Genomic DNA, 13641 nt, shown 5'->3' with positions numbered 1-13641 from the left:
CCAACTCCAACCACAAACCCCAGCCCCAACCTTAAACCGAACCCATATATGATCGCATTAGTATGTTTCGAGAGCATCCTCCCTACACTCCAACCGACATCTTCTTATCTTTACTCGCCCCTTCATCCTTGCTTCATCACATACATGTATGTATATATATATATGTGTGTGTGTGTGTGTGTCTGTGTGTGTGTGTGTGCCTGTGCATATGTGTGTGTGTCGGTGTGTTTTCAGTCTATCAGATGAAGCTCAGGAGCAGAGGGAGTGGGAGGAGAAGGAGGAGAGGCAGATGCAGAAATTGAAAACGTGGATTAGCATTGACGTGTGTCAGCCCCGGCCTGTGGCTGTGTTTACCCACAATCAGTGTCGCTCAACACATGTTTCACCACCTCACACAAACACATCCGCGGGTGAAAAAAAAAATGTCACATTTCCATCAAACGACTCAGCGTTGCCTCGCAGGCCAGACAAATCAAAATCAGTTGGGGGGCTGTTTCTTATTCTGGGCAGACCAGTGGCTGATAAGGAAGTGGGGTGTAAAAACACGGTACGTTATCTGACAAGGCTGCGGTTTAGTCTTGCTAAACCTGGTGTGTGTCATGACTCCTAGTAGGGGGATTGGTGGTCAAAGTGATGTTGCCACCCCCTTGTAGGGCAAATGAAGACACGAAACAGGACATTTCCAGACGACAACAACAAATGATCTCACAACTAATCATGTAACTGTCAGTGAAATAACAAGGAGCGGTACATTTATTGCTATATTATTGCGTCTCACAATAAGCCCGCAGGACACACAGTGATACCATATCAGACGCCGTGTTGGAGGAGAGAAGGCTGCCACTTGTGGAGACTCAGACGAGACGCTTCATTAACATTTCATGGCTTGCAAGCATCCCAGTTTAAATCGATCAAAACTTAATGCCGAGCGCGCGGCGCCGTCGGAACGCACGGAGGGAAAGAAGAGCTGCAATAAATCAAAATGACCGAAGTGAGAGGGCTAGCAGTTTAGAAAGAGGTATGAGCTTATAAAATGAATAAGACTGACTTGTTCTCAGCATGGTGCAAAACGTCAGAATGAATTATGGAGACATCAGCTGATGTTAAAAATCGATGATAATGTCCCCGTCAGAAACGTGGTTGGGGGGAGGAGCCAAAACAGGCCGAGACGTTTCAACCTGTCTTTGAAAAGACAAAAGACAAATGTTTGTGTTCACTGAAAGATTTATTTGTTGTCTTATACCAGCGCCCAGGGGTTTCCCAGCACTGTGACACCAACTGCGTTCGCATCTCTTGTGGTTATAATGGTTGCAGCTGTTTGGCGCTTTATGAGCGAAACAAAGCTTTAATGTTGCTGATAAGGGTAAAAACAACTCAACCTCAAACCATCTTTGAGGGACGAGGAGCGTTGGAAATCGATCTTCCATCCGTGTTTACTTCCCAAGAATGACTGATGCTGAAGTTTCAGAAATGGTGACGCGCAAAGACTTTTTGTACCTCCCGACTGCACAACTTCCTGTTTCAAGCGAGTAGCAGGACTTGTCCGGAATATCTGAGGCAACCAAAGCTGCAGTACCTGCACCTCATTCCAATCCAAGTTCACTGAGGACCCCGCCAGGCTGCGTGGATGAAAACATCAGGGTTTCCTCTCAGAGGAGGAATAGGGGAGTTTAAAAAAAAAAAAAACTACAAAGCAAAAAGAGGTCTTTATAAGTCTGGCGGTGGGACACCGTCACGAGCGTGTCGCCGCGACATCAAACGGTTGGCGGAGGCTTTTGCCAAGCAGCTGCGGCAGATGGCTGCACTCAAACGGGTCATCCTAATGAGAGGCAGGCAGGGCATTAGTAGTCCGCAGCAGCGCCGGCAACACCTCCAGCAGCTCCATCACGCGGCGGGCCACGCAGGGTCTCTGTGCAGCGGAGGTGGGAACTCCGCTCTCGACACATGCACGCGACGCAAACACGAATGGCTCGCCGCAGCACGAGTCGACTCGTGTCTCCGGTAACATTGCCGGGAGGTTCTGGATTCTCCCTGGAATTCTAGCTGAGGAGGTTAACCGGTTCACCAGCCCCAGCCATATAGCAGGGTGTTACTGCCATCTGCTGGACAGAGAGGTTACTGCGAGTCGATTGAACATTTTGTTTTCAATGAGAAACGTTTTTAATCAATTATTAATGGTTGCACATTGTAAACACATACAAATGTGTTTCATAATATATTTTTATAACTTTTGAACCTGTTGGTAAAGTTTAATAGTGCAATAAATGAATTTCACTCACGTCCAAAAACATTTGCATTAAACGTTGCATTGTTTTTATCCAGCATCAAAGCATCTGTTTTGATGGCTAAAACTAGCTAAAACGCAGTCTTTTGTCTTGGTTTTGGGGGGTTTAGACCAGGGTGCAACAGGGGCTAAATACTCAAGAGATCGTCAATGATTCCTGGATGGCTTATTTCTATTTGTTCATGGTACATTTAGGTTAAGCAGTGACTCTGCATCCTAAGATTTTCATTTATTTTTTTTTATTTTTTTTACAATATCTTTATTTAGACTGTCGCTCAGTTACATATGCGTCATAAATCCTGCAGTAGTTTAATTATGTTCGCCCTAGAGTGAAGCAGCACGTCGTTTGCAACAAGTCAACGGCAGATGGCAGTGTTCCGCAGTGTATGTCTTTTCGAGAACAGTTGGAGCGAGTCGTCGAAGTTGTCGCTGCTGACTTCCAAGTCCCCTAAACTTCAGTTTTAGTTGAATGAGAAACTACACGTTAAAAGGTGCTATAGCCAGAATGTTTTACGGCCATCGTCGGTGTAAACTGTAGCCTCTGAATATTGCTGATAACTTCACAAAATTGAGTTGTTGTTTTTTTTATTATTATCATTATTATTATTATTATTGAGTGGGAAGCAAATACATGAAAAAAATATACACAGGTTATCTTTTGACATCTATACTAACTATCAATTCTAACCCTAACCCATTGTGCACTATTTACACACAGTGCATAATGGAGCATTCGTGACTTGTTTCAAACTGACTGTTTATGGCAAAAACAAATCACAGATCTTAAAAAATATATATACAATACAGTTTGCTGCACAATTAGCTTCTGAGCGTTGGGTCTCAATTGTGTTGTTTCCAACTGCGCTTAAAGACAGCACAGGATTAACATCCCCACAGAAGCTGGAGGGAGTTCGACCTGCAGGGAAGGCTCTTCAAGTGTCTGACTTAGTGTTTGGTCTCTGATAACTGATGTCCAACAGGTAACTACAAAAAAAAACATTTGTTGGCTGATCAGCACATTTGAGGATTTTGTGAGAGACAAAGGAACGTGAACCAATTTCACAGGGACTTGTTGTGGGGAGGAAAGCCTCTGTAGCCTCCTGTGGAAGAACCAAACACAGCCTCAACATCCTGTCTCCTCCTCCTCCTCTTCCTCCTCCTCCTCTTCTGGCTGGTCACCTGACTGGTCACATGTGGCTGCTGAATCACATCCTGGTCACTGTAGCAGCTGGTCTACAGTAGCAGCTGGGATCATCCTGGTTCTGTGATGGTGAGCTGGATCATCATGGTCGCTGGCTGCAGAATCTCACCCCTGCATGTTTAGAATCACAATCAGAATTAGATTTTTATTACCAAGCATGTGTGAACATGCAATGAATTTGACTGTGTTCATGTCCCAGACACGCGAATGAAAGGCTAGAAAAATGGAAAAACAGACAAATATATTGACGTACACACGTTAATATATGAAGTGGGATGTGAGGGAGGCAGACAAGACACTTTTTTTTTTTTTTTTTTTAATTAACGTAATTAGCGTCAACACCAACAGACATTTGAACCATTGAAGTTAGGCACATTTTCCACAGTAACTCACACACCTCTCGTGTGTCCCACAAATACACGAAGGCGATTGGACAAGAAGGCAAGAAGTAGAAATGAAGACACTTTCAGCGAAATGTTCTGTTCCGTTCTCGTCTGTCTTTTTTTTTTCTACGCTATTTGAATCACAACACTGAGTACCATCTACACGCGTCTGGACAGTGGAAACCCTGAAGAGGCTATTTTCCTTTAATATACATGTATTATTTCACAATAAATCTCCGTCTAGACGCTGATGAGGTGGTGCGGTTTAAATTTGCTTGCCTACTTCAGTTTGATATATAGCCCTGCTTATTTTGGAAGTGGAGGCTCCATTCACAGAGGCCGAGTCTGAACCGTCTCAAATGTTTTATTTATTTATTTATTTCATCTTCTCCTGTTTATTTCATAATTGCGCCTTTATTTGAGGGCTGAATTTATTGGATTTACAATGACAGCCCTGTCCCCCCCCACTGCAAATTGGAGCTAAATACACCCGCAGTGATTCATTCGGAGTCGATGGTGCCACATTTCAGAAGAGATTATCATCTAGAGCTCTATAATTAGCAGTTGGTGGCAGCGTGTGAGGCTGAGGCCTGACAGCTCTGGACGGGCCCGAGGGCGGGCGGGCCGGCGGGCCGGTGGGCGGTCAGTGGAGAAAGTCATGGAAATGTTTGCGAGCACGCTGGCAAGGCAGCCGCAAGATGTTTACGGAGAAATTATTTCTCACACACAAACTGTGGTCGTTGCAGTTTGTTGGCTTATTTGCACAACAAACAGAAATGAGCCAATATATAGATCATAGAGACCACCAGGGAAGTTTTTTTTTCTTTTTTTACCAGAAGCATTACAAGTAATTACAACTGCACTGATTTAAAAATGCATATTTGTGCCATTTTTCAACACTGACTGTAGTCAGTCTACAGGTTTTTTTCTTCCATAATATTCCAAATAATACAATGACTTTTGCTGGTTTACAGCCTTTGCAATGGGTTTGTTTTATTTCTCCTCAAATTAAACCCCACTTATTGTTTTGCTTGCCTGCTCAGCTCGTAGAGGCTGAGCACGAGAGCTGAAATCAGTCACAGCATGGCGTGTCTGGGCTAAGTCAGGCCGACAGGGATGATGGGCTTTTAGGAAACCATTCATCGCGGCAAGCGTGCACTTTTCAAGGCCCATTGAAAACGTGAGCTGCTCCGCTGATCTGAGGGCAGACGAGCTGCTGCCTCACTCTGTCTTTGAGGAGGAGGGGGAGGAGGTCGGGGGAGGGGGGGGGGGCGGAGGTGGCTGGGGCTTCTGCTTTCTTTTCTTTTTTTGGCCTCCACACGCCAAAAGTTTCCTCTGATGCCAGTCAGCCGAACTCCGAAATGTTGCGAGCAAACGATCGCTTGAAAAACAACTCGGTTGTTTTGACTCGTGGCCCCGAAAAACTGGGCGCAAAATGTAAACCTAGAACTTCTCTTGACGCCAGGTTCGACCTTTCTGATGTTGCCGCTGCGTCTCAGCGACACCAGCAAATAAACACAATACAAGTAAGTCTTTAATGCTAATGGCTATTTTTTTTATTTTTTATTATTATTGACCTTTTCCGCAATGTGTACAGTTTTTATTTATCCTCATTTATAAAGGATATGCACCTGTGCAAGGCACTAAAGCCTACTTATTTCAACATATTGTTCCTAAAACTGATAGGGAATAACAATTAATAATATGAGCTTCAGTCCTTGGAAATTTACTGCAAAACATTTTACAACAACTTGCAGAAGTGTGACGGCTGTGGATAGTTGCACTGCCATTAGTTACTGTGTACTGTTAGTTATTTTTCTATTATTATTATTATTATTATTATTATCATTATTATTATTATTATTATTATTATTATTATTATTATCATTATTGTTATGGCCCTGCGATGAACTGGCAACTTGTCCAGGGTGTCACCCTGCCTTCGCCCTAAGACAGCTGGGATAGGCTCCAGCAGACCCCCGTGACCCTGAATAGGAATAAGCGGGTATAGAAGATGAATGAATGAATTATTGTTATTGTTTTACATTATTGAATTTGGTATGGTATTTGTTGTGCTCATGCAATAACAATAAACACATTTAACTTTTTTTTTTAGCTGTTTTAGGAGAATTTCGCACAGAAAACTCCTCATCAACCAAAAAAAAAGAAAAATCAGTTTAAATGAATAAGATAAATTGGAATTTTAAAAGGCATTTTAGTGTTGAGCTGCAGAAGAAATCAAACGATGCAGAAAGACAAGCATACATTCAAGCGAGCCCGACTGTATTTCACCTCCAGCTCAGTTTGTACTTTCCAGTCCGACTGCAGCGCGCTCCTTCCTTCTCCCTGTCAGGCTGCGTGTTTCACACGCTCTTCAACATTAAAGGCCTCGGCTGTTTTCGCAAAAAAAAACTCTTCAAACGCATGTATTTTCCCCTCACCTGCATCTCAAGGTTTGTGTGTCAGCACAAACGCACAGGAGCTGGTTTGTTCTGTGCGTGAGAGAGCGTTTGTGTGTTTGTGCGTTCGCTCCTCGGTCGCTGGTGCCGACCAGCCAAAGGGCCCATCTGGCTCCTGTGAGGCCGCCGCCGTGCGCTGCCTCGGCCCGCTTCGTGGGCACGCTACAGCCTCAGCTGCTGCTGTCCCGCTTCCACCGTTTGTCATTTTTTTTTCTTCCAACACCACGTACCTCACGGAGAAAACATTGCGCATACCTCCCGACTCTCCCACTGCTCTCCCACCAGCAGGCCGAGTGTGTCTCCGCGTAGGTAGAATCCGTCCAAAGAAATGTCTTGGCCATCGTCGTACATCTGCCACTGTCAATCTGTGTGAAATTCCTGCGCGCTCTTGATCAGAGAGCTGCTCAGCTAGCAGTCCCAGGAGTTCCCAGTTTTCCCTCTCATGCTACAAAAGCTCTGCCAGACTGTTTTTTTGTTTTTTTTTGTTTTTTTTGTTTTTTTTGTAAATTACAGTTTTTTTTATTGTCTTGCTTGTTTTCCCAGCATGGTGTCTCATCGACAACTATCTCTCTGATGCCTTTTCACATATTTGCAACATATATTCAGTGACCTACCCACAGTTGCAGCCTTTAAAGTTTCACATCTGCAATATAATGCGCGGCCATGTGACCCCATCGCAGGGCTACTGGGACTGGGGTCTAAATGCACTCTGCAGAGAGTTACCGTGTCTGGTTGTGTGTGCCAAAGATCAAGCAGGTTCAAGTGATCTGTGATCACTTGTGGAAAGTAAAATCAAATCAAATTTGCAATTTATACATTTTCTTTCGCTGCAGGTTTTGTCAATATATTGAATTTGCTCACTGGCGCATGAATCGGGGGAGGAAGGGGGTCGGGCGTGCCAACTTGTCTGCCAGAAACATTTCACAGCTGGAAATGACTGATAACAACAAGTGTCAAGTGGTAGAATTTCCCATCTCGTGGCAACGAAAGGACCGGCAGTGTTTCCGCTGATCTTTTAAGCCTCTAGGAGGGAAAAAAAATTGAAACCGTTTTCCATGTTGTTATTACATTGGAATGTATGTTTGTGGACAACAAATCTCTATATTAAAATACTCATTATTTTGGCTGCCAAAGTGTGAAAATAAGTATCCACTGCTGAGCGATAGCGTGGCTGTTTGCTTCAGCAGCACAGTTTGTTTTCACAGTCCATTTGCCAAAAAAAAAAAAAAAAAAAAAAAATCATAAACCAACACCACATCTGGAAAGTTTTATAAAGCAATTTGAAATTAGCGCGCCACAACAGTGGACAACACTGTGTCTTTGACAATTGCATTTAAGCACAAATCTTTCTACTAAGTCTGCAGGAAACTCAGTCGGATTCACCTTCCGGCGTTTGGATCTCAAGAGCACGCACAGGGATCTCAGTCTGATTCCGATCCTGTCCGGTGCGGCCGGCACAGAGCCACCGCTTTAACTGATTGCTATCTCCAGCGGGGGGAAAATGTCGACGAAATGTTCAGACGTTGCACCGTTGTACTCTTTGAAAAGATGAGATTTTGCGGAATATTTTCAAAGTTGAAAGAAAAGAACTGACATCTGTCGGTTCAACAAAAGCAAAATTGCAGCCAGGTGCTGTTAGCCGAACACAATAAGAGAAAACAACAACGGCATGCGCCGTCAATGCATTCTTTGAAAAGAAAAAAAATCAAAAGCAGAATTTCAACCTTTTCCGCGAGCCCCGAATCAACAGCATGTGTCCTGCACGGGAATTAGCTAATTTGAATTTACATGAACTAATTGCCTTGTATAGTTTCTAATTACCTCATTAAATCTTGGGGGACGTAAAGTGTGTCTAACTCTGTATCAACACTGCACTCACTCGTGGATTTTGCGCTCCTGGTCCGTTCATACTGACTGCGCCTAAAATTAAAAAAAACTGCTACAGATTTGGTGAAAAGCATTCAAGAATTCTTCGAAGATGAAGAAGAAGAAGAAGACAGTACAGTGCATGAGAAAAAAAAGAAAAAAAAAAGGCAAACTGAGTGAACTTCCCTGACAGAACGTCTCTCTGGAAGGCAGAGGGGAGACGCAAGTAAATCCACATGAGCGGCCTCCTCTTCTTTTTTTTATTATTGTTTTTTTTTTTTTCTTTTTTTTTTTTCCGCCGACAGATGTCTGCACGGTCTGTCGGTCCAAGCGACTGTCGGGAGATATTAGGTAGAAATGAGCCCCCGCAAGGGAGCGTGTTTGAACCCCTAATGTGTTCAGTGCCTTCCTGTTTGCGCTCGCAATCAGCGCTCAACAGCGTCGGCCATTTGCCCGCCAATTGCCTGTGACATGTTATCGGCTCGCCGCATGAAGACAAGTTCCTCCGGGTCAGACGCGCGGCCGCTGGCACCAGGAGGCGCCGCCTCGGGCCTCCGACAGCCATCGTTGCACGAACTCGCACCTCCGCGCACGGGACATGTGATGTTTTCCGTGGGCAGCGGGTCCCCGAGAGCCGAGCCGGCGGCGGCGGCCTCGTTCTGAGGGGGTCACGTTGCTCTTGTTCCCGTCATTTCCTAGAAATTCCCGTCTGACTTCATTCCCCCGGCGCGCTCGCATTCCCCCTCTGATCTGTGTCACTGTCTGCCAACTGTCTTTTAGCGGAGAAACACATGCAGGCAGCGCTCGCGCGCCGCTTCCGCTGACACACTTTGGCAAAAATGTACGACTCTGTTGTCGCAATCAGTCAACCCTCTCGGTCCGCCGCCGCCCCTCCCTCCCCCCTCCCCTGCACCCCCTCCCTCCGTCCACTCATTCTTTCAACATGGGATTCCACAGAAAAACGAGGTCGAGTCAGTGCTGCTGCTGCTGCTGCTGCTGCTGCTGCTGCTGCTGCGGTCTGTTCCGACCCGCCCAGCGTTACCACTGTTGTGTTGAAGAGCTTTGGATCAAACACAAGGCAAGTTAGTACAAAAAAGTACGTAGATGAGATTTCCATGAAGGCCAGAATTTTCAGGGTTTGAGCCAAAACACGGCATCACTTCCTAGATATTCAGTCCCCAAGTGCACAGACTGTTGAAAGTGTGTGTGTGTGTGTGTGTGTGTGTGTGAAATGAAGCTACATAACAGTTTAAAGAGGTGGTAAACATTTTACAAAAAGAAAACCTATCATGATTATCATTATTATTATTATTATTATTATTATTATTATTATTATTATTATCATTATCATTATCATTATTATTATTATTATTATTATTATTATTATTATTATTATTATCACTGATTTACTTACTTACTTATTTATTTATTTTCTACACTTTCTGTCCTGCAGTAAAAACTGTGCTCCTCCTCCTTCAAGCTAAAGTAGTGTCCTCCAGTCACATGGCCAGAAGCAGACTTTGAACCAGTGTCACAGCACCGCTAGTACTACTGCGGCACCAAGGCCTCACACACACTGACGGCATTTTCCTGGCGCATCTTTATATTTTTTCATATTTTGGCTTGTGGCCTTTAAAGCCAAGTGAGTCACATGAGAGTGGAAACTGTAACATCTTCAGCCACAGTGCAGATATCATCGACCTGAGCGGTTTATTTACAGTAGACGCCCTCTGATTGTGAGTCTTCTCTTACTCTCCTTCACTTTAAAATGCAACATTAATTAAGGCAGACTCGAACTACCAACCTTCAGCGCCACACGAAGGCGTCTGTCACCTCGAGCTGTTTGGGGTTTTTTCTTACAAGTCAACATGTGGAATGCCTAAAGCTAATCTCTCGTGATATTGCTGAGCCATCATTTTTGATACAACTGAGAATTAATGAGAAAACCGGTTCTGCGTCAAACTGCAGAGGAGTGCGGAGTGAAAGTGGGGGAAAACCCAACGTGTGGCCCGATCTCCATCAACGGACGGGAACAATTTCACATGAGGAGGCGAAGGATTGAGTTACGCGTCAGCATGAAGACATGCAGATATGAAGATACGTACTTTTTAAATGAAGGCACAATGGAACGTATTGACAAATTGGCCTGATAATGTGCCATTGTATCACTTTCTACTTGTCTACTATCCTTTGGCTCTCTGCCAGTCTCTCTCTCTCTCTCTCTCTCTCTCACACACACACACACACACACACACACACACACACACACACCGGCCCGGCTCGGATGCCTCTCTCCCCTGTCGATGTGTTTTTCCGTCTGCGGGTGCAGAGGTTAAGTTGTCCCCAGCATGTGTTAGTGCTCAGGTCATCAGCAGCCAGGACCTGTGATGACAGAGTGTGTGAACGCTGGGGAGTGTCAGGGGTTAAGTGTGTGTACAGGGGGTCCGGGGTGGCAGTGGAGACCAGCGCGAAAGAAGAAGAAGAAGAAAAATAAGCCCACTTCCCTCCACCTGGTTGCCTCCTGAGCGGAGAGCGAACACCGCGCAAGAGGCTGTGATGTTTCAACTTGGCAATTTATGATAATAATAATAATAATAATAATAATGATTATTGAAATAATAATAATGGAGTGTGTGGAGCTTAAAATCATAAGTTGGATCATTTTGTTGAGTTCCCTGCAGTTTTCAACTAAATCGCATGGTGTTTGTAGTCTGTTTTTCGAAGAAGAAAAAAAAACTGGTTAACTGCTTAAGTTAAATGCCTTCAGTCACTTTGAGTGACTAAAATCACTGATGGTTTCGCTTGTTTTTTCAACCCACAGAGCACAAACCAACAAAGACACATCACAAGTCGAGGCGATTAACATTTCTGCCGCAGTGAAATGCAGGAAAGAAAAAAAACACTCACACCAGCATCCCAGATCACTGCAGGGAGACATCGCTGGTTATCATTCCATTCTTCCCAAGCAAAAAAACAAAACAAAACTGACCCTCCACACCAGGCGCGGCTCAAGAACACTTCTGAAAAACACACGCAAAGAAGAAAAAAAACACATTTCACACTCCGGGAATGACGGCAGCAGCTGCCGTCGCGATCTGTGGGTCATGTTGGATAACAACGCTGGAGGGGGGGGAGAAAACAAATTCTTTAACTCAGGGGGGTGGTGGTGGTGGTGGTGGGGGTGGGGATGGGGGGAGGGGGGGCTGCCTCGGATGTGAGTCGGCCGATCACATGGTTTCCCCAGCGCTGCCGCCGCCGCTGCTGCGAGGCGTGTTTCCCTAAATGAGCGCATCTGTGCAGCAGTGGCGCGGGCAAGAGACAGAGAGCGAGAGGGGAACAGCCCCCCCCACCACCACCACCCCGACCCCCTCCACTGCACCTCTCCACCCCCATCCCGCTTCCCCCACCTCGCAAATGTGCAAAGGAGAGGGTTTTTTTTTTATTTCTATTTCTGTGACGCCCCCTCCGAAGGAAGCAGAAGTCTAAACAAGCATGGCCGCGCCATTGTCGCCGCAGCAGGAGACTCTTTAAAACTGTCAGCTCCCACTTTGCAGGAAATTAAATTCATGAAGAGCGTCTTGAAGGGAGCACGCCGCAGCCCGAAGGCGAAGGTCGAGCTCGACAAGCGAGGGATTGTTCCCATTTGTGTGCAGGGGGAAGGAAAAAAAAAAGAAGAAAGAAAAAAAAAAAAGAAAAAAAACTGAAGAAGAGCAACTGGAGCGATACACAAACGGTGGGAAGTTGCTCAAAGCGTGAATTGAAGGGGAAAAATGACATCATGTGGATTCACTTACAGTCGGGGGGGGGGGGGGTTCTTTCTTTTAAGAAAGAAAAGTACCTGTTGGTAGTTCTGCTGCCAGGCAAAGCTGCTCACGATCCAAACGTCTCTCATCGCGCGGCAGCGTTGGAAGAAGACAAAATACCCACCATACAATACAACTACACAACTAGACTCGAGGGCGTGCGAAGGAAATAACAGGCGTCTGAGTGCAGCGGGGGGAAAGGCCTCGTTAATAACAGTCTAATGTCTCAGAGTTTGGAGGGGACGCAGGTGCCATTTGTCTCCGTCTTTTAATGGAACGGACTGATTAAGAAAGCAAACAGTGCGTCTGCGTGCGAACACATCCGCAGGTGATTAGACCTCTGCTGCTCGGACTTTTCCAGAGTGTGAGAGCGTTTGTTTGGCCCTCGTAACCCCACCGACCACCACCACCACCACCACCACCACCTCCAACCACCACCTCCACCTTCTCTCTGTCCTGGCTGGATGTTCCAGGTTTCGGGCACGACGAAGAAGCCGACAAGCCCCCCCCGTTGAGTGATCGCCGCCTCATTATTGACTCAGGCTTCATTGATGGAGTGTGTGGTCCCGCTGCTGCTGCTGCTGCTGCTGCTGCTGCTGCTGCTGCTGCCGCTGCTGCTGCTGCGACGTCCCTCCGAGGCCTGCGAGCAGACACGATTAATCAAGAAAAACATTATAATTAGGCTTTTGTAGCCCCGGGTGGAGGGAGGATGTGGGGAAGGAGGCACGCATACAGAAACAACACTATGTATGTTGGACGTGAGCATAATGTATGAGAGCATGTGGTGGCACACACACACACACACACACACAGAGTTAGACCCGTGTGTGTGTGTGTACAGGGTGGATGGTCTTCATTGGTGGGGTGAGGGTTGGTGTGTGTGTGTGTGTGTGTGTGTGTGTGTGTGGGTGGGGGCTGTTTGTCCCCCCAAAAAAAAAAAAAAAAAAAAAAAAAGCGCTTTAAGGCCTGTTCTCCTCTTCATCCAGCGCCTCTTCAACAAAAGTGGGTTTGTTGGCGCAGCGCAGGCCAGCTGGGGGTATTAATACACAATAAGGATGATGTCTATGAGTATTTACAAGCCATCCGTGCGGAGGAAAATAAAGCCTTGGGGAGGAAGTTTGGGGAGGAATTAGGAACTTGAAAAAACACGACAACACAAAGGCTCCATTGAGCCGTTTGCCATACGCTGAAAGGAATCAAAGAAAGCGAAGAAAAGCAGGAGGCTATTTTTAGGATTTTTATTCAATTTTACCATAAATAAGTCGTAATAATGGGCTCATACACGTGACATGTTACGTCATATCATTTTTTTCCATGAATACAAAAAAATATATATATCAAAAGAATGAAGGGAATGGTTCATTCTAGCACAGACAGAAATACAAAATTAAAAAAAAATAAAATTGGTGCTTTTGTTGGCACCGCAGGAATCAGGTGACGTCAGCGGCCTGTGGGTAAGTTTTTTTGTTGTTTTTTTTTAACACTGGTGCTGTTCACATGCAGGCGCGACCAAAGGAATAAACGTGTTGCAAGCCTTGGTCCGGGGCCCAAAACGAGGGATAAACAAACAAAAAAGAAGGAAAATCTAAAATAATATTTTGGCTTTTTTTCTGTTTTCCTTCAAAATTCTTGGAAATTAGATTTG

General features: G+C 45.3%; 1 long non-coding RNA gene across 1 annotated transcript; it reads right to left on the bottom strand.

Annotated features, from left to right (window-relative positions):
- Positions 1-3407: 3407 nt before the first annotated feature.
- On the bottom strand, positions 3408-9039 carry LOC142895087 (uncharacterized). Its single transcript, XR_012928164.1, has 3 exons — positions 8149-9039; positions 6583-6692; positions 3408-3596 (listed from the first exon to the last, which is right to left on the bottom strand). It is a non-coding gene; the product is annotated as an uncharacterized LOC142895087 (long non-coding RNA).
- Between the last annotated feature and the right edge of the window lie 4602 nt (positions 9040-13641).

The sequence above is a fragment of the Nelusetta ayraudi genome, unplaced genomic scaffold (genome assembly GCF_046127955.1).
Source record: "Nelusetta ayraudi isolate G7.1 ecotype Tasmania unplaced genomic scaffold, CSIRO-AGI_Nayr_v1 ptg000048l, whole genome shotgun sequence".
Classification (NCBI taxonomy): Eukaryota; Metazoa; Chordata; class Actinopteri; order Tetraodontiformes; family Monacanthidae; genus Nelusetta; species Nelusetta ayraudi.
Note: the sequence above shows the minus strand (reverse complement) of the source record. Positions and strands in the feature narration are given on the sequence as shown.